The sequence below is a fragment of the Mesoplodon mirus genome (genome assembly GCF_964341445.2).
Source record: "Mesoplodon mirus genome assembly, chromosome: 5".
NCBI classification, from domain to species: Eukaryota; Metazoa; Chordata; class Mammalia; order Artiodactyla; family Ziphiidae; genus Mesoplodon; species Mesoplodon mirus.
Window position 1 is genome coordinate 34,007,577 of NC_138980.1, and position 23,531 is coordinate 34,031,107.

Sequence of the window (23,531 nt, forward strand, 5' to 3'; positions counted from 1 at the left end):
AAGCAGGATTGAGGGGAACACTTATGCTTTATGCATAGGTTGGAAAAGAAGAAAGGTTTATTTTACTTATTTATTATCATTAATTTTTTGGCTGCGCCACACAGCTTGCAGGATCTTAGTTCCCTGACCAGGGATTTAACCCGGGCCCCGAAGTGAAAGTGCCATGTCCTAACCACTGCACCGCCAGGGTATTCCCAAGAAGAGAGGTTTAAAATCCATGGTCTCAGGTTTCATCTTAAGACACTAGAGAATTAACAGCAAGTTCAACCCAAAACAGGAGAAATAACAAAATAAGGAGGCCAAACATGAAGCAGAAAACGAATGAAATACAAACCAACCTTTGGTCCTTTGATAAAACAACAGCAAACGTTTCTGTCTGTTTGTTTTTAAAGAGAAAACACATGACTAACACCAAACGTGAGAAGCGGGGGCTTCCCTGGTGGCGCAGTGGTTAAGAATCCACCTGCCACTGCAGGGGACACGGGTTCGAGCCCTGGTCCGGGAAGATCCCACGTGCTGCGGAGCAACTAAGCCCGTGCGCCACAACTACTGAGCCCTCGTGCCACAGCTACTGAAGCCTGCGCGCCCTACAGCCCGTGCTCCACAACAAGAGAAGCCACCGCAATGAGAAGCCCACATACTGCAATGAAGAGCAGCCCCCGCTCGCTGCAACTAAAGAAAGCCCGCACGCAGCAATGAAGACCCAACGCAGCCATAAATAAGTAAATAAATAAATAAAAATAAACTTCCCTTTAAAAAAAAAAAACAAGAGAAGGGGGACACCACTACAGATCCTACAGACATGAAAGAGATAATAAAAGGGGTTCAATTTCTGGTTACGACATAGACTGTTGTGGAAGACCATAACTTTAGACGGTTAAAAATAAAACTAGAAAAAGAACAGATTCACTACAGAAACCATATATAGATACAGCCACAATGGAAAACAGCATGACGGTTCCTCAAACAATTCAAAATAGAATTCCCATATGATTCAGCAGTCCCACTTCTGGGTATATATCCAAAGGAAGTGAAATCAGGTTATCTTGAAGACATATATGCACCCCCCATGTTCACTGCAGCATTATTCACAATAGCCAAGACATGGAAACAACCTAAGTGTCCCTTGATGGATGAATAGACAAAGAAAATATGATATATACATTTTTTTCTGGTATACCATAATCACATTATCATTCAGTTCAGGATCGTTCCTAATCTGCATACGGTATAAATACATATATATCTATGTATGTACATATATATGTATAGATACATATATCGCAAATCAAAACAACAATGAGGAATCACCTCACACCAGTCAGAATGGCCATCATTAAAAAGTCTACAAATAATAAATGCTGGACAGGGTGTTGAGAGAAGGAAACCCTCCTGCACTGTTGGTGGGAATGTAAACTGGTACAGCCATTATGGAGAATAGTACGGAGGTTCCTTCAAAAACTAAACCTAGAACTACCGTATGATCCAGTAATCCCACTCCTGGGCATGTATCTGGACAAAAGCATAATTCAAAAAGGTACATGCAGGGAGTTTCCTGGTGGTCCAGTGGTTAATACTTTGCCTTCCAGTGTACAGGGTGTCGGTTCAATCCCTGGATGGGGAGCTAGGATCCCACATGCCTCAAGCCAAAAAACCAAAACATAAAACAGAAGCAATATTGTAACAACTTCAATAAAAACATTAAAAACGGTCCACGTCAAAAAAAAAAAAAAAGGTACATGTAACCCCTATGCTCAGAGTAGCACCCTAATAGCGGCGCTCTAATAGTTGACAATAGCCAAGACATGCAAACAATCTAAATGTCCACCGACAGATGAATGGATAAAGAAATGCTACATATATAAAATGGAATACTACTCAGCCATAAAAAATGAATGAAATAATGCCATTTGCAGCGACATCCGTGGACCTAGAGATTATCATACAAAGTAAATCAGAAAGACAAATGTCTCATGATATCCGCTACATGTGGAATCTAAAAAATAATACAAATGAACATATGTACAAACCAGACTCACAGACATAGAAAACAAACTTACAGTTACCAAAGGGGAAAGGTGTGGGGGGAGGGATTAGTTGGGAGTATGGGATTAACATACACACACTACTATGTCTAAAATAAACAACAAGGACCTACTGATAACACAGGAAACTATATCCAACATCCTGTAATAACCTATAATGGAAAAGAATCTGAAGAAGAACAGATACATAGGTAACTGCATCACTTCGCTGTATACCTGAAACTAACAGAACACGGTAAATCAACTATACGTCAAAAACAATAAAAGAAATTGGAGTTATCAGAGAATTCATATATTCAAGACAGTAGAAAAATGGACAAAATAGATGTAATAATAATTTCAACAAGCAGAACACTCTCTGATATAAATTGCAGCAATGTCTTTTTGGATTCACCTCCTAGGGTAATGAAAATAAAAACAAAAATAAACAAATGGGACCTAACTAAACTTAAAAGCTTTTGAACTGCAAAGGAAACCATAAACAAAACAAAAAGACAACCTAAGAAATGGGAAAAAACATTTGCAGACGATGCGACCTACAAGGGATTAATCTCCAACATATACAAACAGCTCATGCAGCTCAATATCAAAAAAAGTAAAACACCCAATCGAAAGATGGGCAGAAGACCTAAATAGGCCTTTCTCCAGAGAAGACATACAGATGGTCAAAAAGCACATGAAAAGATGCTCAACGTCACTAACTGCTAGAGAAATGCAAATCTAAACTATAATACGAGGTATTACCTCACATCAGTCAGAACAGCCATCATCAAAAAGTCGACAAACAGGGACTTCCCTGGTGGCGCAGTGGCTGAGAATCCGCCTGCCAATGCAGGGCACACGGGTTTGAACCCTGGTCCGGGAAGATCCCACATGCCGCGGAGCAACGAAGCCCGTGCGCCACAACTACTGAGCCTGCACTCCGCAGCCCGCAAGCCACGACTGCTGAGCCTGCGCTCTAGGGCCCACGAGCCACAACTACTGAGCCCGCGTGCCACAACTAGTGAAGCCTGCGTGCCTAGAGCCCATGCTCCGCGACAACAGAAGCCACTGCAGTAAGCCACTGCCACACACCGCACCGAAGAGTAGCCCCCGCTCACCGTAACTAAAGAAGCAGCCCGCGCACAGCAATGAAGACCCAACGCAGCCGAAAATAAATTTAATTAATTAATTTTTTAAAAAGGCTACAAACAATAAATGCTGGGGAGGGTGTGGAGAAAAGGGAACCCTCCCACCCTGTTAGTGGGAATGAAAATTGGTGCAGCCACTATGGACAACAGTATGGAGGTTCCTTAAACAACTAAAAAGAGAGCTACCATGTGATTCAGCAATCCCACACCTGGCCATATATCCAGAGAAAACCATAATTCAAAAAGATACATGCACCCCAATGTTCATAGCAGCACTATTCACAATAGGCAAGACACAGAAGCAACCTAAATGTCCACTGACAGATGAATACATAAAGAAGATGCAGTACATACATGCAATGGAATACTACTCAGCCATAAAAAAACGAAATAATGCCATTTGCAGCAACATGGATGGACCGAGAGATTCTCATACTAAGTGAAGTCAGACAGAAAAGACTAATATCTTATGATACCACTTATATGTGGAATCTAAAAAAAATGATACAAATGAACTTATTTACAAAACAGAAACAGACTCACAGACTTAGAAACCAAACTTATGGTTACCAAAGGGGAAAGGTGGGGGGAGGGATAAATTAGGAGGTTGGGATTAACAAATACACACTACTAGACATAAAATAGATAACCAACAAGGACCTACTGTATAGCACAAGGAACTCTACTCAACAGTCTGTAATATTCGAAGTGGGAAAAGAATAGATATATGTATAACTGAGTCACTTTGCTGTACACCTAAAACACAACACTGAAAATTAACTATACTCCAATGTAAAAAAAAATTAAAATAAATGAATACATAAGAAAAAAATAGCAAAATTCAACAGAGTTGGAACATATCTATATTTGACAGTCTAGCACTGAAAAATACAGTATCTGTAATGAAAATATTGGCAGCTAGGAGCAACAGTAGACTGGACACAAGAGAAGACAGGGCAATAAGAAATGTCCAAGGTGGGGCTTCCCTGGTGGCGCAGTGGTTGAGAGTCCGCCTGCCGATGCAGGGGACACGGGTTCGTGCCCCCGTCCGGGAAGATCCCACATGCCGCGGAGCGGCTGGGCCCGTGAGCCATGGCCGCTGAGCCTGCGCGTCCGAGCCTGTACTTCGCAACGGGAGAGGCCGCAACAGTGAGAGGCCCGCGTACCACCAAAAAAAAAAAAAGAGAAATGTCCAAGGTGAAGAAAGTAAACAGTAATAAGAATGGGAAAATGAAACAGACCATAAGGGATGTGGGACACAAAGGGCCTGACGTCTGTCAGTGGAGTCCCAGAGGAGGGGAAGAGGAAGAATGAAGAAGACTCCATTCAGTGAAGACCCAATGCAGCCAAAAATAAATAAAAATTTCTTTAAAAAAATAATCATTTAAAAAAAAAGACTCCGCACTCCCAATGCAGTGGGCCCTTGCTCAATCCCCGGTCAGGGAACTAGATCCTGCATGCCACAACTAAAGATCCCATGTGCTGCAACTAAGACCCGGTGCAGCCAAATAAATAAATAAATAAATACACAAATAAATAAATAAATAAATAAATAAATAAATAAATATTTTTAAAAATATATTAAAAACAAGAACTGAGAGGACAAAATTGAAAAATAGGCAAATCTATATTCATAGTTGGAGATGGACACCATCGCACAGCTCTCTATAAATGACAGAAGAAATCAGGAAGGATCATTAAGATCGGAACAACATGAACAGCAGACTTGCCTAGTGGACATACACAGAACACTACTCCCAGCAACTGCAGAACACAGGTTCTTCTCAAGTGCACAGGAAACGATGACCACAGTAGGTAATACTATGTACCCTAATGCAGGTTTAAGAATAATTTATCTCCTGCAGAGCATGTTCTCTGGCTAAAGTGGAATCAAACTAGGATCAATCACAGGATAACAACAAGAAATCCCCCAATGTTTGGTAATTAACTCCTTGACATAAACATAGGCTAAAATAGAAACCATATGGAAATTAAGAACTACTTTGAACTGAATGATGGTGATTATAATACACCAAAATTTGAAGATCCTGCTAAAGCAGGATTGAGGGGAACACTTATGCTTTATGCATAGGTTGGAAAAGAAGAAAGGTTTATTTTACTTATTTATTATCATTAATTTTTTGGCTGCGCCACACAGCTTGCAGGATCTTAGTTCCCTGACCAGGGATTTAACCCGGGCCCCGAAGTGAAAGTGCCATGTCCTAACCACTGCACCGCCAGGGTATTCCCAAGAAGAGAGGTTTAAAATCCATGGTCTCAGGTTTCATCTTAAGACACTAGAGAATTAACAGCAAGTTCAACCCAAAACAGGAGAAATAACAAAATAAGGAGGCCAAACATGAAGCAGAAAACGAATGAAATACAAACCAACCTTTGGTCCTTTGATAAAACAACAGCAAACGTTTCTGTCTGTTTGTTTTTAAAGAGAAAACACATGACTAACACCAAACGTGAGAAGCGGGGGCTTCCCTGGTGGCGCAGTGGTTAAGAATCCACCTGCCACTGCAGGGGACACGGGTTCGAGCCCTGGTCCGGGAAGATCCCACGTGCTGCGGAGCAACTAAGCCCGTGCGCCACAACTACTGAGCCCTCGTGCCACAGCTACTGAAGCCTGCGCGCCCTACAGCCCGTGCTCCACAACAAGAGAAGCCACCGCAATGAGAAGCCCACATACTGCAATGAAGAGCAGCCCCCGCTCGCTGCAACTAAAGAAAGCCCGCACGCAGCAATGAAGACCCAACGCAGCCATAAATAAGTAAATAAATAAATAAAAATAAACTTCCCTTTAAAAAAAAAAAACAAGAGAAGGGGGACACCACTACAGATCCTACAGACATGAAAGAGATAATAAAAGGGGTTCAATTTCTGGTTACGACATAGACTGTTGTGGAAGACCATAACTTTAGACGGTTAAAAATAAAACTAGAAAAAGAACAGATTCACTACAGAAACCATATATAGATACAGCCACAATGGAAAACAGCATGACGGTTCCTCAAACAATTCAAAATAGAATTCCCATATGATTCAGCAGTCCCACTTCTGGGTATATATCCAAAGGAAGTGAAATCAGGTTATCTTGAAGACATATATGCACCCCCCATGTTCACTGCAGCATTATTCACAATAGCCAAGACATGGAAACAACCTAAGTGTCCCTTGATGGATGAATAGACAAAGAAAATATGATATATACATTTTTTTCTGGTATACCATAATCACATTATCATTCAGTTCAGGATCGTTCCTAATCTGCATACGGTATAAATACATATATATCTATGTATGTACATATATATGTATAGATACATATATCGCAAATCAAAACAACAATGAGGAATCACCTCACACCAGTCAGAATGGCCATCATTAAAAAGTCTACAAATAATAAATGCTGGACAGGGTGTTGAGAGAAGGAAACCCTCCTGCACTGTTGGTGGGAATGTAAACTGGTACAGCCATTATGGAGAATAGTACGGAGGTTCCTTCAAAAACTAAACCTAGAACTACCGTATGATCCAGTAATCCCACTCCTGGGCATGTATCTGGACAAAAGCATAATTCAAAAAGGTACATGCAGGGAGTTTCCTGGTGGTCCAGTGGTTAATACTTTGCCTTCCAGTGTACAGGGTGTCGGTTCAATCCCTGGATGGGGAGCTAGGATCCCACATGCCTCAAGCCAAAAAACCAAAACATAAAACAGAAGCAATATTGTAACAACTTCAATAAAAACATTAAAAACGGTCCACGTCAAAAAAAAAAAAAAAGGTACATGTAACCCCTATGCTCAGAGTAGCACTCTAATAGCGGCGCTCTAATAGTTGACAATAGCCAAGACATGCAAACAATCTAAATGTCCACCGACAGATGAATGGATAAAGAAATGCTACATATATAAAATGGAATACTACTCAGCCATAAAAAATGAATGAAATAATGCCATTTGCAGCGACATCCGTGGACCTAGAGATTATCATACAAAGTAAATCAGAAAGACAAATGTCTCATGATATCCGCTACATGTGGAATCTAAAAAATAATACAAATGAACATATGTACAAACCAGACTCACAGACATAGAAAACAAACTTACAGTTACCAAAGGGGAAAGGTGTGGGGGGAGGGATTAGTTGGGAGTATGGGATTAACATACACACACTACTATGTCTAAAATAAACAACAAGGACCTACTGATAACACAGGAAACTATATCCAACATCCTGTAATAACCTATAATGGAAAAGAATCTGAAGAAGAACAGATACATAGGTAACTGCATCACTTCGCTGTATACCTGAAACTAACAGAACACGGTAAATCAACTATACGTCAAAAACAATAAAAGAAATTGGAGTTATCAGAGAATTCATATATTCAAGACAGTAGAAAAATGGACAAAATAGATGTAATAATAATTTCAACAAGCAGAACACTCTCTGATATAAATTGCAGCAATGTCTTTTTGGATTCACCTCCTAGGGTAATGAAAATAAAAACAAAAATAAACAAATGGGACCTAACTAAACTTAAAAGCTTTTGAACTGCAAAGGAAACCATAAACAAAACAAAAAGACAACCTAAGAAATGGGAAAAAACATTTGCAGACGATGCGACCTACAAGGGATTAATCTCCAACATATACAAACAGCTCATGCAGCTCAATATCAAAAAAAGTAAAACACCCAATCGAAAGATGGGCAGAAGACCTAAATAGGCCTTTCTCCAGAGAAGACATACAGATGGTCAAAAAGCACATGAAAAGATGCTCAACGTCACTAACTGCTAGAGAAATGCAAATCTAAACTATAATACGAGGTATTACCTCACATCAGTCAGAACAGCCATCATCAAAAAGTCGACAAACAGGGACTTCCCTGGTGGCGCAGTGGCTGAGAATCCGCCTGCCAATGCAGGGCACACGGGTTTGAACCCTGGTCCGGGAAGATCCCACATGCCGCGGAGCAACGAAGCCCGTGCGCCACAACTACTGAGCCTGCACTCCGCAGCCCGCAAGCCACGACTGCTGAGCCTGCGCTCTAGGGCCCACGAGCCACAACTACTGAGCCCGCGTGCCACAACTAGTGAAGCCTGCGTGCCTAGAGCCCATGCTCCGCGACAACAGAAGCCACTGCAGTAAGCCACTGCCACACACCGCACCGAAGAGTAGCCCCCGCTCACCGTAACTAAAGAAGCAGCCCGCGCACAGCAATGAAGACCCAACGCAGCCGAAAATAAATTTAATTAATTAATTTTTTAAAAAGGCTACAAACAATAAATGCTGGGGAGGGTGTGGAGAAAAGGGAACCCTCCCACCCTGTTAGTGGGAATGAAAATTGGTGCAGCCACTATGGACAACAGTATGGAGGTTCCTTAAACAACTAAAAAGAGAGCTACCATGTGATTCAGCAATCCCACACCTGGCCATATATCCAGAGAAAACCATAATTCAAAAAGATACATGCACCCCAATGTTCATAGCAGCACTATTCACAATAGGCAAGACACAGAAGCAACCTAAATGTCCACTGACAGATGAATACATAAAGAAGATGCAGTACATACATGCAATGGAATACTACTCAGCCATAAAAAAACGAAATAATGCCATTTGCAGCAACATGGATGGACCGAGAGATTCTCATACTAAGTGAAGTCAGACAGAAAAGACTAATATCTTATGATACCACTTATATGTGGAATCTAAAAAAAATGATACAAATGAACTTATTTACAAAACAGAAACAGACTCACAGACTTAGAAACCAAACTTATGGTTACCAAAGGGGAAAGGTGGGGGGAGGGATAAATTAGGAGGTTGGGATTAACAAATACACACTACTAGACATAAAATAGATAACCAACAAGGACCTACTGTATAGCACAAGGAACTCTACTCAACAGTCTGTAATATTCGAAGTGGGAAAAGAATTGATATATGTATAACTGAGTCACTTTGCTGTACACCTAAAACACAACACTGAAAATTAACTATACTCCAATGTAAAAAAAAATTAAAATAAATGAATACATAAGAAAAAAATAGCAAAATTCAACAGAGTTGGAACATATCTATATTTGACAGTCTAGCACTGAAAAATACAGTATCTGTAATGAAAATATTGGCAGCTAGGAGCAACAGTAGACTGGACACAAGAGAAGACAGGGCAATAAGAAATGTCCAAGGTGGGGCTTCCCTGGTGGCGCAGTGGTTGAGAGTCCGCCTGCCGATGCAGGGGACACGGGTTCGTGCCCCCGTCCGGGAAGATCCCACATGCCGCGGAGCGGCTGGGCCCGTGAGCCATGGCCGCTGAGCCTGCGCGTCCGAGCCTGTACTTCGCAACGGGAGAGGCCGCAACAGTGAGAGGCCCGCGTACCACCAAAAAAAAAAAAAGAGAAATGTCCAAGGTGAAGAAAGTAAACAGTAATAAGAATGGGAAAATGAAACAGACCATAAGGGATGTGGGACACAAAGGGCCTGACGTCTGTCAGTGGAGTCCCAGAGGAGGGGAAGAGGAAGAATGAAGAAGACTCCATTCAGTGAAGACCCAATGCAGCCAAAAATAAATAAAAATTTCTTTAAAAAAATAATCATTTAAAAAAAAAGACTCCGCACTCCCAATGCAGTGGGCCCTTGCTCAATCCCCGGTCAGGGAACTAGATCCTGCATGCCACAACTAAAGATCCCATGTGCTGCAACTAAGACCCGGTGCAGCCAAATAAATAAATAAATAAATACACAAATAAATAAATAAATAAATAAATAAATAAATAAATATTTTAAAAAATATATTAAAAACAAGAACTGAGAGGACAAAATTGAAAAATAGGCAAATCTATATTCATAGTTGGAGATGGACACCATCGCACAGCTCTCTATAAATGACAGAAGAAATCAGGAAGGATCATTAAGATCGGAACAACATGAACAGCAGACTTGCCTAGTGGACATACACAGAACACTACTCCCAGCAACTGCAGAACACAGGTTCTTCTCAAGTGCACAGGAAACGATGACCACAGTAGGTAATACTATGTACCCTAATGCAGGTTTAAGAATAATTTATCTCCTGCAGAGCATGTTCTCTGGCTAAAGTGGAATCAAACTAGGATCAATCACAGGATAACAACAAGAAATCCCCCAATGTTTGGTAATTAACTCCTTGACATAAACATAGGCTAAAATAGAAACCATATGGAAATTAAGAACTACTTTGAACTGAATGATGGTGATTATAATACACCAAAATTTGAAGATCCTGCTAAAGCAGGATTGAGGGGAACACTTATGCTTTATGCATAGGTTGGAAAAGAAGAAAGGTTTATTTTACTTATTTATTATCATTAATTTTTTGGCTGCACCACACAGCTTGCAGGATCTTAGTTCCCTGACCAGGGATTTAACCCGGGCCCCGAAGTGAAAGTGCCATGTCCTAACCACTGCACCGCCAGGGTATTCCCAAGAAGAGAGGTTTAAAATCCATGGTCTCAGGTTTCATCTTAAGACACTAGAGAATTAACAGCAAGTTCAACCCAAAACAGGAGAAATAACAAAATAAGGAGGCCAAACATGAAGCAGAAAACGAATGAAATACAAACCAACCTTTGGTCCTTTGATAAAACAACAGCAAACGTTTCTGTCTGTTTGTTTTTAAAGAGAAAACACATGACTAACACCAAACGTGAGAAGCGGGGGCTTCCCTGGTGGCGCAGTGGTTAAGAATCCACCTGCCACTGCAGGGGACACGGGTTCGAGCCCTGGTCCGGGAAGATCCCACGTGCTGCGGAGCAACTAAGCCCGTGCGCCACAACTACTGAGCCCTCGTGCCACAGCTACTGAAGCCTGCGCGCCCTACAGCCCGTGCTCCACAACAAGAGAAGCCACCGCAATGAGAAGCCCACATACTGCAATGAAGAGCAGCCCCCGCTCGCTGCAACTAAAGAAAGCCCGCACGCAGCAATGAAGACCCAACGCAGCCATAAATAAGTAAATAAATAAATAAAAATAAACTTCCCTTTAAAAAAAAAAAACAAGAGAAGGGGGACACCACTACAGATCCTACAGACATGAAAGAGATAATAAAAGGGGTTCAATTTCTGGTTACGACATAGACTGTTGTGGAAGACCATAACTTTAGACGGTTAAAAATAAAACTAGAAAAAGAACAGATTCACTACAGAAACCATATATAGATACAGCCACAATGGAAAACAGCATGACGGTTCCTCAAACAATTCAAAATAGAATTCCCATATGATTCAGCAGTCCCACTTCTGGGTATATATCCAAAGGAAGTGAAATCAGGTTATCTTGAAGACATATATGCACCCCCCATGTTCACTGCAGCATTATTCACAATAGCCAAGACATGGAAACAACCTAAGTGTCCCTTGATGGATGAATAGACAAAGAAAATATGATATATACATTTTTTTCTGGTATACCATAATCACATTATCATTCAGTTCAGGATCGTTCCTAATCTGCATACGGTATAAATACATATATATCTATGTATGTACATATATATGTATAGATACATATATCGCAAATCAAAACAACAATGAGGAATCACCTCACACCAGTCAGAATGGCCATCATTAAAAAGTCTACAAATAATAAATGCTGGACAGGGTGTTGAGAGAAGGAAACCCTCCTGCACTGTTGGTGGGAATGTAAACTGGTACAGCCATTATGGAGAATAGTACGGAGGTTCCTTCAAAAACTAAACCTAGAACTACCGTATGATCCAGTAATCCCACTCCTGGGCATGTATCTGGACAAAAGCATAATTCAAAAAGGTACATGCAGGGAGTTTCCTGGTGGTCCAGTGGTTAATACTTTGCCTTCCAGTGTACAGGGTGTCGGTTCAATCCCTGGATGGGGAGCTAGGATCCCACATGCCTCAAGCCAAAAAACCAAAACATAAAACAGAAGCAATATTGTAACAACTTCAATAAAAACATTAAAAACGGTCCACGTCAAAAAAAAAAAAAAAGGTACATGTAACCCCTATGCTCAGAGTAGCACTCTAATAGCGGCGCTCTAATAGTTGACAATAGCCAAGACATGCAAACAATCTAAATGTCCACCGACAGATGAATGGATAAAGAAATGCTACATATATAAAATGGAATACTACTCAGCCATAAAAAATGAATGAAATAATGCCATTTGCAGCGACATCCGTGGACCTAGAGATTATCATACAAAGTAAATCAGAAAGACAAATGTCTCATGATATCCGCTACATGTGGAATCTAAAAAATAATACAAATGAACATATGTACAAACCAGACTCACAGACATAGAAAACAAACTTACAGTTACCAAAGGGGAAAGGTGTGGGGGGAGGGATTAGTTGGGAGTATGGGATTAACATACACACACTACTATGTCTAAAATAAACAACAAGGACCTACTGATAACACAGGAAACTATATCCAACATCCTGTAATAACCTATAATGGAAAAGAATCTGAAGAAGAACAGATACATAGGTAACTGCATCACTTCGCTGTATACCTGAAACTAACAGAACACGGTAAATCAACTATACGTCAAAAACAATAAAAGAAATTGGAGTTATCAGAGAATTCATATATTCAAGACAGTAGAAAAATGGACAAAATAGATGTAATAATAATTTCAACAAGCAGAACACTCTCTGATATAAATTGCAGCAATGTCTTTTTGGATTCACCTCCTAGGGTAATGAAAATAAAAACAAAAATAAACAAATGGGACCTAACTAAACTTAAAAGCTTTTGAACTGCAAAGGAAACCATAAACAAAACAAAAAGACAACCTAAGAAATGGGAAAAAACATTTGCAGACGATGCGACCTACAAGGGATTAATCTCCAACATATACAAACAGCTCATGCAGCTCAATATCAAAAAAAGTAAAACACCCAATCGAAAGATGGGCAGAAGACCTAAATAGGCCTTTCTCCAGAGAAGACATACAGATGGTCAAAAAGCACATGAAAAGATGCTCAACGTCACTAACTGCTAGAGAAATGCAAATCTAAACTATAATACGAGGTATTACCTCACATCAGTCAGAACAGCCATCATCAAAAAGTCGACAAACAGGGACTTCCCTGGTGGCGCAGTGGCTGAGAATCCGCCTGCCAATGCAGGGCACACGGGTTTGAACCCTGGTCCGGGAAGATCCCACATGCCGCGGAGCAACGAAGCCCGTGCGCCACAACTACTGAGCCTGCACTCCGCAGCCCGCAAGCCACGACTGCTGAGCCTGCGCTCTAGGGCCCACGAGCCACAACTACTGAGCCCGCGTGCCACAACTAGTGAAGCCTGCGTGCCTAGAGCCCATGCTCCGCGACAACAGAAGCCACTGCAGTAAGCCACTGCCACACACCGCACCGAAGAGTAGCCCCCGCTCACCGTAACTAAAGAAGCAGCCCGCGCACAGCAATGAAGACCCAACGCAGCCGAAAATAAATTTAATTAATTAATTTTTTAAAAAGGCTACAAACAATAAATGCTGGGGAGGGTGTGGAGAAAAGGGAACCCTCCCACCCTGTTAGTGGGAATGAAAATTGGTGCAGCCACTATGGACAACAGTATGGAGGTTCCTTAAACAACTAAAAAGAGAGCTACCATGTGATTCAGCAATCCCACACCTGGCCATATATCCAGAGAAAACCATAATTCAAAAAGATACATGCACCCCAATGTTCATAGCAGCACTATTCACAATAGGCAAGACACAGAAGCAACCTAAATGTCCACTGACAGATGAATACATAAAGAAGATGCAGTACATACATGCAATGGAATACTACTCAGCCATAAAAAAACGAAATAATGCCATTTGCAGCAACATGGATGGACCGAGAGATTCTCATACTAAGTGAAGTCAGACAGAAAAGACTAATATCTTATGATACCACTTATATGTGGAATCTAAAAAAAATGATACAAATGAACTTATTTACAAAACAGAAACAGACTCACAGACTTAGAAACCAAACTTATGGTTACCAAAGGGGAAAGGTGGGGGGAGGGATAAATTAGGAGGTTGGGATTAACAAATACACACTACTAGACATAAAATAGATAACCAACAAGGACCTACTGTATAGCACAAGGAACTCTACTCAACAGTCTGTAATATTCGAAGTGGGAAAAGAATTGATATATGTATAACTGAGTCACTTTGCTGTACACCTAAAACACAACACTGAAAATTAACTATACTCCAATGTAAAAAAAAATTAAAATAAATGAATACATAAGAAAAAAATAGCAAAATTCAACAGAGTTGGAACATATCTATATTTGACAGTCTAGCACTGAAAAATACAGTATCTGTAATGAAAATATTGGCAGCTAGGAGCAACAGTAGACTGGACACAAGAGAAGACAGGGCAATAAGAAATGTCCAAGGTGGGGCTTCCCTGGTGGCGCAGTGGTTGAGAGTCCGCCTGCCGATGCAGGGGACACGGGTTCGTGCCCCCGTCCGGGAAGATCCCACATGCCGCGGAGCGGCTGGGCCCGTGAGCCATGGCCGCTGAGCCTGCGCGTCCGAGCCTGTACTTCGCAACGGGAGAGGCCGCAACAGTGAGAGGCCCGCGTACCACCAAAAAAAAAAAAAGAGAAATGTCCAAGGTGAAGAAAGTAAACAGTAATAAGAATGGGAAAATGAAACAGACCATAAGGGATGTGGGACACAAAGGGCCTGACGTCTGTCAGTGGAGTCCCAGAGGAGGGGAAGAGGAAGAATGAAGAAGACTCCATTCAGTGAAGACCCAATGCAGCCAAAAATAAATAAAAATTTCTTTAAAAAAATAATCATTTAAAAAAAAAGACTCCGCACTCCCAATGCAGTGGGCCCTTGCTCAATCCCCGGTCAGGGAACTAGATCCTGCATGCCACAACTAAAGATCCCATGTGCTGCAACTAAGACCCGGTGCAGCCAAATAAATAAATAAATAAATACACAAATAAATAAATAAATAAATAAATAAATAAATAAATATTTTTAAAAATATATTAAAAACAAGAACTGAGAGGACAAAATTGAAAAATAGGCAAATCTATATTCATAGTTGGAGATGGACACCATCGCACAGCTCTCTATAAATGACAGAAGAAATCAGGAAGGATCATTAAGATCGGAACAACATGAACAGCAGACTTGCCTAGTGGACATACACAGAACACTACTCCCAGCAACTGCAGAACACAGGTTCTTCTCAAGTGCACAGGAAACGATGACCACAGTAGGTAATACTATGTACCCTAATGCAGGTTTAAGAATAATTTATCTCCTGCAGAGCATGTTCTCTGGCTAAAGTGGAATCAAACTAGGATCAATCACAGGATAACAACAAGAAATCCCCCAATGTTTGGTAATTAACTCCTTGACATAAACATAGGCTAAAATAGAAACCATATGGAAATTAAGAACTACTTTGAACTGAATGATGGTGATTATAATACACCAAAATTTGAAGATCCTGCTAAAGCAGGATTGAGGGGAACACTTATGCTTTATGCATAGGTTGGAAAAGAAGAAAGGTTTATTTTACTTATTTATTATCATTAATTTTTTGGCTGCACCACACAGCTTGCAGGATCTTAGTTCCCTGACCAGGGATTTAACCCGGGCCCCGAAGTGAAAGTGCCATGTCCTAACCACTGCACCGCCAGGGTATTCCCAAGAAGAGAGGTTTAAAATCCATGGTCTCAGGTTTCATCTTAAGACACTAGAGAATTAACAGCAAGTTCAACCCAAAACAGGAGAAATAACAAAATAAGGAGGCCAAACATGAAGCAGAAAACGAATGAAATACAAACCAACCTTTGGTCCTTTGATAAAACAACAGCAAACGTTTCTGTCTGTTTGTTTTTAAAGAGAAAACACATGACTAACACCAAACGTGAGAAGCGGGGGCTTCCCTGGTGGCGCAGTGGTTAAGAATCCACCTGCCACTGCAGGGGACACGGGTTCGAGCCCTGGTCCGGGAAGATCCCACGTGCTGCGGAGCAACTAAGCCCGTGCGCCACAACTACTGAGCCCTCGTGCCACAGCTACTGAAGCCTGCGCGCCCTACAGCCCGTGCTCCACAACAAGAGAAGCCACCGCAATGAGAAGCCCACATACTGCAATGAAGAGCAGCCCCCGCTCGCTGCAACTAAAGAAAGCCCGCACGCAGCAATGAAGACCCAACGCAGCCATAAATAAGTAAATAAATAAATAAAAATAAACTTCCCTTTAAAAAAAAAAAACAAGAGAAGGGGGACACCACTACAGATCCTACAGACATGAAAGAGATAATAAAAGGGGTTCAATTTCTGGTTACGACATAGACTGTTGTGGAAGACCATAACTTTAGACGGTTAAAAATAAAACTAGAAAAAGAACAGATTCACTACAGAAACCATATATAGATACAGCCACAATGGAAAACAGCATGACGGTTCCTCAAACAATTCAAAATAGAATTCCCATATGATTCAGCAGTCCCACTTCTGGGTATATATCCAAAGGAAGTGAAATCAGGTTATCTTGAAGACATATATGCACCCCCCATGTTCACTGCAGCATTATTCACAATAGCCAAGACATGGAAACAACCTAAGTGTCCCTTGATGGATGAATAGACAAAGAAAATATGATATATACATTTTTTTCTGGTATACCATAATCACATTATCATTCAGTTCAGGATCGTTCCTAATCTGCATACGGTATAAATACATATATATCTATGTATGTACATATATATGTATAGATACATATATCGCAAATCAAAACAACAATGAGGAATCACCTCACACCAGTCAGAATGGCCATCATTAAAAAGTCTACAAATAATAAATGCTGGACAGGGTGTTGAGAGAAGGAAACCCTCCTGCACTGTTGGTGGGAATGTAAACTGGTACAGCCATTATGGAGAATAGTACGGAGGTTCCTTCAAAAACTAAACCTAGAACTACCGTATGATCCAGTAATCCCACTCCTGGGCATGTATCTGGACAAAAGCATAATTCAAAAAGGTACATGCAGGGAGTTTCCTGGTGGTCCAGTGGTTAATACTTTGCCTTCCAGTGTACAGGGTGTCGGTTCAATCCCTGGATGGGGAGCTAGGATCCCACATGCCTCAAGCCAAAAAACCAAAACATAAAACAGAAGCAATATTGTAACAACTTCAATAAAAACATTAAAAACGGTCCACGTCAAAAAAAAAAAAAAAGGTACATGTAACCCCTATGCTCAGAGTAGCACTCTAATAGCGGCGCTCTAATAGTTGACAATAGCCAAGACATGCAAACAATCTAAATGTCCACCGACAGATGAATGGATAAAGAAATGCTACATATATAAAATGGAATACTACTCAGCCATAAAAAATGAATGAAATAATGCCATTTGCAGCGACATCCGTGGACCTAGAGATTATCATACAAAGTAAATCAGAAAGACAAATGTCTCATGATATCCGCTACATGTGGAATCTAAAAAATAATACAAATGAACATATGTACAAACCAGACTCACAGACATAGAAAACAAACTTACAGTTACCAAAGGGGAAAGGTGTGGGGGGAGGGATTAGTTGGGAGTATGGGATTAACATACACACACTACTATGTCTAAAATAAACAACAAGGACCTACTGATAACACAGGAAACTATATCCAACATCCTGTAATAACCTATAATGGAAAAGAATCTGAAGAAGAACAGATACATAGGTAACTGCATCACTTCGCTGTATACCTGAAACTAACAGAACACGGTAAATCAACTATACGTCAAAAACAATAAAAGAAATTGGAGTTATCAGAGAATTCATATATTCAAGACAGTAGAAAAATGGACAAAATAGATGTAATAATAATTTCAACAAGCAGAACACTCTCTGATATAAATTGCAGCAATGTCTTTTTGGATTCACCTCCTAGGGTAATGAAAATAAAAACAAAAATAAACAAATGGGACCTAACTAAACTTAAAAGCTTTTGAACTGCAAAGGAAACCATAAACAAAACAAAAAGACAACCTAAGAAATGGGAAAAAACATTTGCAGACGATGCGACCTACAAGGGATTAATCTCCAACATATACAAACAGCTCATGCAGCTCAATATCAAAAAAAGTAAAACACCCAATCGAAAGATGGGCAGAAGACCTAAATAGGCCTTTCTCCAGAGAAGACATACAGATGGTCAAAAAGCACATGAAAAGATGCTCAACGTCACTAACTGCTAGAGAAATGCAAATCTAAACTATAATACGAGGTATTACCTCACATCAGTCAGAACAGCCATCATCAAAAAGTCGACAAACAGGGACTTCCCTGGTGGCGCAGTGGCTGAGAATCCGCCTGCCAATGCAGGGCACACGGGTTTGAACCCTGGTCCGGGAAGATCCCACATGCCGCGGAGCAACGAAGCCCGTGCGCCACAACTACTGAGCCTGCACTCCGCAGCCCGCAAGCCACGACTGCTGAGCCTGCGCTCTAGGGCCCACGAGCCACAACTACTGAGCCCGCGTGCCACAACTAGTGAAGCCTGCGTGCCTAGAGCCCATGCTCCGCGACAACAGAAGCCACTGCAGTAAGCCACTGCCACACACCGCACCGAAGAGTAGCCCCCGCTCACCGTAACTAAAGAAGCAGCCCGCGCACAGCAATGAAGACCCAACGCAGCCGAAAATAAATTTAATTAATTAATTTTTTAAAAAGGCTACAAACAATAAATGCTGGGGAGGGTGTGGAGAAAAGGGAACCCTCCCACCCTGTTAGTGGGAATGAAAATTGGTGCAGCCACTATGGACAACAGTATGGAGGTTCCTTAAACAACTAAAAAGAGAGCTACCATGTGATTCAGCAATCCCACACCTGGCCATATATCCAGAGAAAACCATAATTCAAAAAGATACATGCACCCCAATGTTCATAGCAGCACTATTCACAATAGGCAAGACACAGAAGCAACCTAAATGTCCACTGACAGATGAATACATAAAGAAGATGCAGTACATACATGCAATGGAATACTACTCAGCCATAAAAAAACGAAATAATGCCATTTGCAGCAACATGGATGGACCGAGAGATTCTCATACTAAGTGAAGTCAGACAGAAAAGACTAATATCTTATGATACCACTTATATGTGGAATCTAAAAAAAATGATACAAATGAACTTATTTACAAAACAGAAACAGACTCACAGACTTAGAAACCAAACTTATGGTTACCAAAGGGGAAAGGTGGGGGGAGGGATAAATTAGGAGGTTGGGATTAACAAATACACACTACTAGACATAAAATAGATAACCAACAAGGACCTACTGTATAGCACAAGGAACTCTACTCAACAGTCTGTAATATTCGAAGTGGGAAAAGAATAGATATATGTATAACTGAGTCACTTTGCTGTACACCTAAAACACAACACTGAAAATTAACTATACTCCAATGTAAAAAAAAATTAAAATAAATGAATACATAAGAAAAAAATAGCAAAATTCAACAGAGTTGGAACATATCTATATTTGACAGTCTAGCACTGAAAAATACAGTATCTGTAATGAAAATATTGGCAGCTAGGAGCAACAGTAGACTGGACACAAGAGAAGACAGGGCAATAAGAAATGTCCAAGGTGGGGCTTCCCTGGTGGCGCAGTGGTTGAGAGTCCGCCTGCCGATGCAGGGGACACGGGTTCGTGCCCCCGTCCGGGAAGATCCCACATGCCGCGGAGCGGCTGGGCCCGTGAGCCATGGCCGCTGAGCCTGCGCGTCCGAGCCTGTACTTCGCAACGGGAGAGGCCGCAACAGTGAGAGGCCCGCGTACCACCAAAAAAAAAAAAAGAGAAATGTCCAAGGTGAAGAAAGTAAACAGTAATAAGAATGGGAAAATGAAACAGACCATAAGGGATGTGGGACACAAAGGGCCTGACGTCTGTCAGTGGAGTCCCAGAGGAGGGGAAGAGGAAGAATGAAGAAGACTCCATTCAGTGAAGACCCAATGCAGCCAAAAATAAATAAAAATTTCTTTAAAAAAATAATCATTTAAAAAAAAAGACTCCGCACTCCCAATGCAGTGGGCCCTTGCTCAATCCCCGGTCAGGGAACTAGATCCTGCATGCCACAACTAAAGATCCCATGTGCTGCAACTAAGACCCGGTGCAGCTAAATGAATGAATGAATGAATGAATGAATGAATGAATGAATAAATAAATATTTAAAAAAATATATTAAAAACAAGAACTGAGAGGACAAAATTGAAAAATAGGCAAATCTATATTCATAGTTGGAGATGGACACCATCGCACAGCTCTCTATAAATGACAGAAGAAATCAGGAAGGATCATTAAGATCGGAACAACATGAACAGCAGACTTGCCTAGTGGACATACACAGAACACTACTCCCAGCAACTGCAGAACACAGGTTCTTCTCAAGTGCACAGGAAACGATGACCACAGTAGGTAATACTATGTACCCTAATGCAGGTTTAAGAATAATTTATCTCCTGCAGAGCATGTTCTCTGGCTAAAGTGGAATCAAACTAGGATCAATCACAGGATAACAACAAGAAATCCCCCAATGTTTGGTAATTAACTCCTTGACATAAACATAGGCTAAAATAGAAACCATATGGAAATTAAGAACTACTTTGAACTGAATGATGGTGATTATAATACACCAAAATTTGAAGATCCTGCTAAAGCAGGATTGAGGGGAACACTTATGCTTTATGCATAGGTTGGAAAAGAAGAAAGGTTTATTTTACTTATTTATTATCATTAATTTTTTGGCTGCACCACACAGCTTGCAGGATCTTAGTTCCCTGACCAGGGATTTAACCCGGGCCCCGAAGTGAAAGTGCCATGTCCTAACCACTGCACCGCCAGGGTATTCCCAAGAAGAGAGGTTTAAAATCCATGGTCTCAGGTTTCATCTTAAGACACTAGAGAATTAACAGCAAGTTCAACCCAAAACAGGAGAAATAACAAAATAAGGAGGCCAAACATGAAGCAGAAAACGAATGAAATACAAACCAACCTTTGGTCCTTTGATAAAACAACAGCAAACGTTTCTGTCTGTTTGTTTTTAAAGAGAAAACACATGACTAACACCAAACGTGAGAAGCGGGGGCTTCCCTGGTGGCGCAGTGGTTAAGAATCCACCTGCCACTGCAGGGGACACGGGTTCGAGCCCTGGTCCGGGAAGATCCCACGTGCTGCGGAGCAACTAAGCCCGTGCGCCACAACTACTGAGCCCTCGTGCCACAGCTACTGAAGCCTGCGCGCCCTACAGCCCGTGCTCCACAACAAGAGAAGCCACCGCAATGAGAAGCCCACATACTGCAATGAAGAGCAGCCCCCGCTCGCTGCAACTAAAGAAAGCCCGCACGCAGCAATGAAGACCCAACGCAGCCATAAATAAGTAAATAAATAAATAAAAATAAACTTCCCTTTAAAAAAAAAAAACAAGAGAAGGGGGACACCACTACAGATCCTACAGACATGAAAGAGATAATAAAAGGGGTTCAATTTCTGGTTACGACATAGACTGTTGTGGAAGACCATAACTTTAGACGGTTAAAAATAAAACTAGAAAAAGAACAGATTCACTACAGAAACCATATATAGATACAGCCACAATGGAAAACAGCATGACGGTTCCTCAAACAATTCAAAATAGAATTCCCATATGATTCAGCAGTCCCACTTCTGGGTATATATCCAAAGGAAGTGAAATCAGGTTATCTTGAAGACATATATGCACCCCCCATGTTCACTGCAGCATTATTCACAATAGCCAAGACATGGAAACAACCTAAGTGTCCCTTGATGGATGAATAGACAAAGAAAATATGATATATACATTTTTTTCTGGTATACCATAATCACATTATCATTCAGTTCAGGATCGTTCCTAATCTGCATACGGTATAAATACATATATATCTATGTATGTACATATATATGTATAGATACATATATCGCAAATCAAAACAACAATGAGGAATCACCTCACACCAGTCAGAATGGCCATCATTAAAAAGTCTACAAATAATAAATGCTGGACAGGGTGTTGAGAGAAGGAAACCCTCCTGCACTGTTGGTGGGAATGTAAACTGGTACAGCCATTATGGAGAATAGTACGGAGGTTCCTTCAAAAACTAAACCTAGAACTACCGTATGATCCAGTAATCCCACTCCTGGGCATGTATCTGGACAAAAGCATAATTCAAAAAGGTACATGCAGGGAGTTTCCTGGTGGTCCAGTGGTTAATACTTTGCCTTCCAGTGTACAGGGTGTCGGTTCAATCCCTGGATGGGGAGCTAGGATCCCACATGCCTCAAGCCAAAAAACCAAAACATAAAACAGAAGCAATATTGTAACAACTTCAATAAAAACATTAAAAACGGTCCACGTCAAAAAAAAAAAAAAAGGTACATGTAACCCCTATGCTCAGAGTAGCACCCTAATAGCGGCGCTCTAATAGTTGACAATAGCCAAGACATGCAAACAATCTAAATGTCCACCGACAGATGAATGGATAAAGAAATGCTACATATATAAAATGGAATACTACTCAGCCATAAAAAATGAATGAAATAATGCCATTTGCAGCGACATCCGTGGACCTAGAGATTATCATACAAAGTAAATCAGAAAGACAAATGTCTCATGATATCCACTACATGTGGAATCTAAAAAATAATACAAATGAACATATGTACAAACCAGACTCACAGACATAGAAAACAAACTTACAGTTACCAAAGGGGAAAGGTGTGGGGGGAGGGATTAGTTGGGAGTATGGGATTAACATACACACACTACTATGTCTAAAATAAACAACAAGGACCTACTGATAACACAGGAAACTATATCCAACATCCTGTAATAACCTATAATGGAAAAGAATCTGAAGAAGAACAGATACATAGGTAACTGCATCACTTCGCTGTATACCTGAAACTAACAGAACACGGTAAATCAACTATACGTCAAAAACAATAAAAGAAATTGGAGTTATCAGAGAATTCATATATTCAAGACAGTAGAAAAATGGACAAAATAGATGTAATAATAATTTCAACAAGCAGAACACTCTCTGATATAAATTGCAGCAATGTCTTTTTGGATTCACCTCCTAGGGTAATGAAAATAAAAACAAAAATAAACAAATGGGACCTAACTAAACTTAAAAGCTTTTGAACTGCAAAGGAAACCATAAACAAAACAAAAAGACAACCTAAGAAATGGGAAAAAACATTTGCAGACGATGCGACCTACAAGGGATTAATCTCCAACATATACAAACAGCTCATGCAGCTC

General features: G+C 40.8%; 1 long non-coding RNA gene across 1 annotated transcript in view; it reads left to right on the forward strand.

The window, feature by feature from the left end:
- The window catches only part of LOC309804261, a 39,485-nt gene extending 19,434 nt beyond the window's left edge, over positions 1-20,051 (forward strand). Inside the window, exon 3 of the long non-coding RNA XR_014294105.1 lies at positions 105-20,051. This is a non-coding gene — a long non-coding RNA (uncharacterized lncRNA). The remainder of the gene's footprint in view (positions 1-104) is intronic.
- Positions 20,052-23,531: the final 3,480 nt, after the last annotated feature.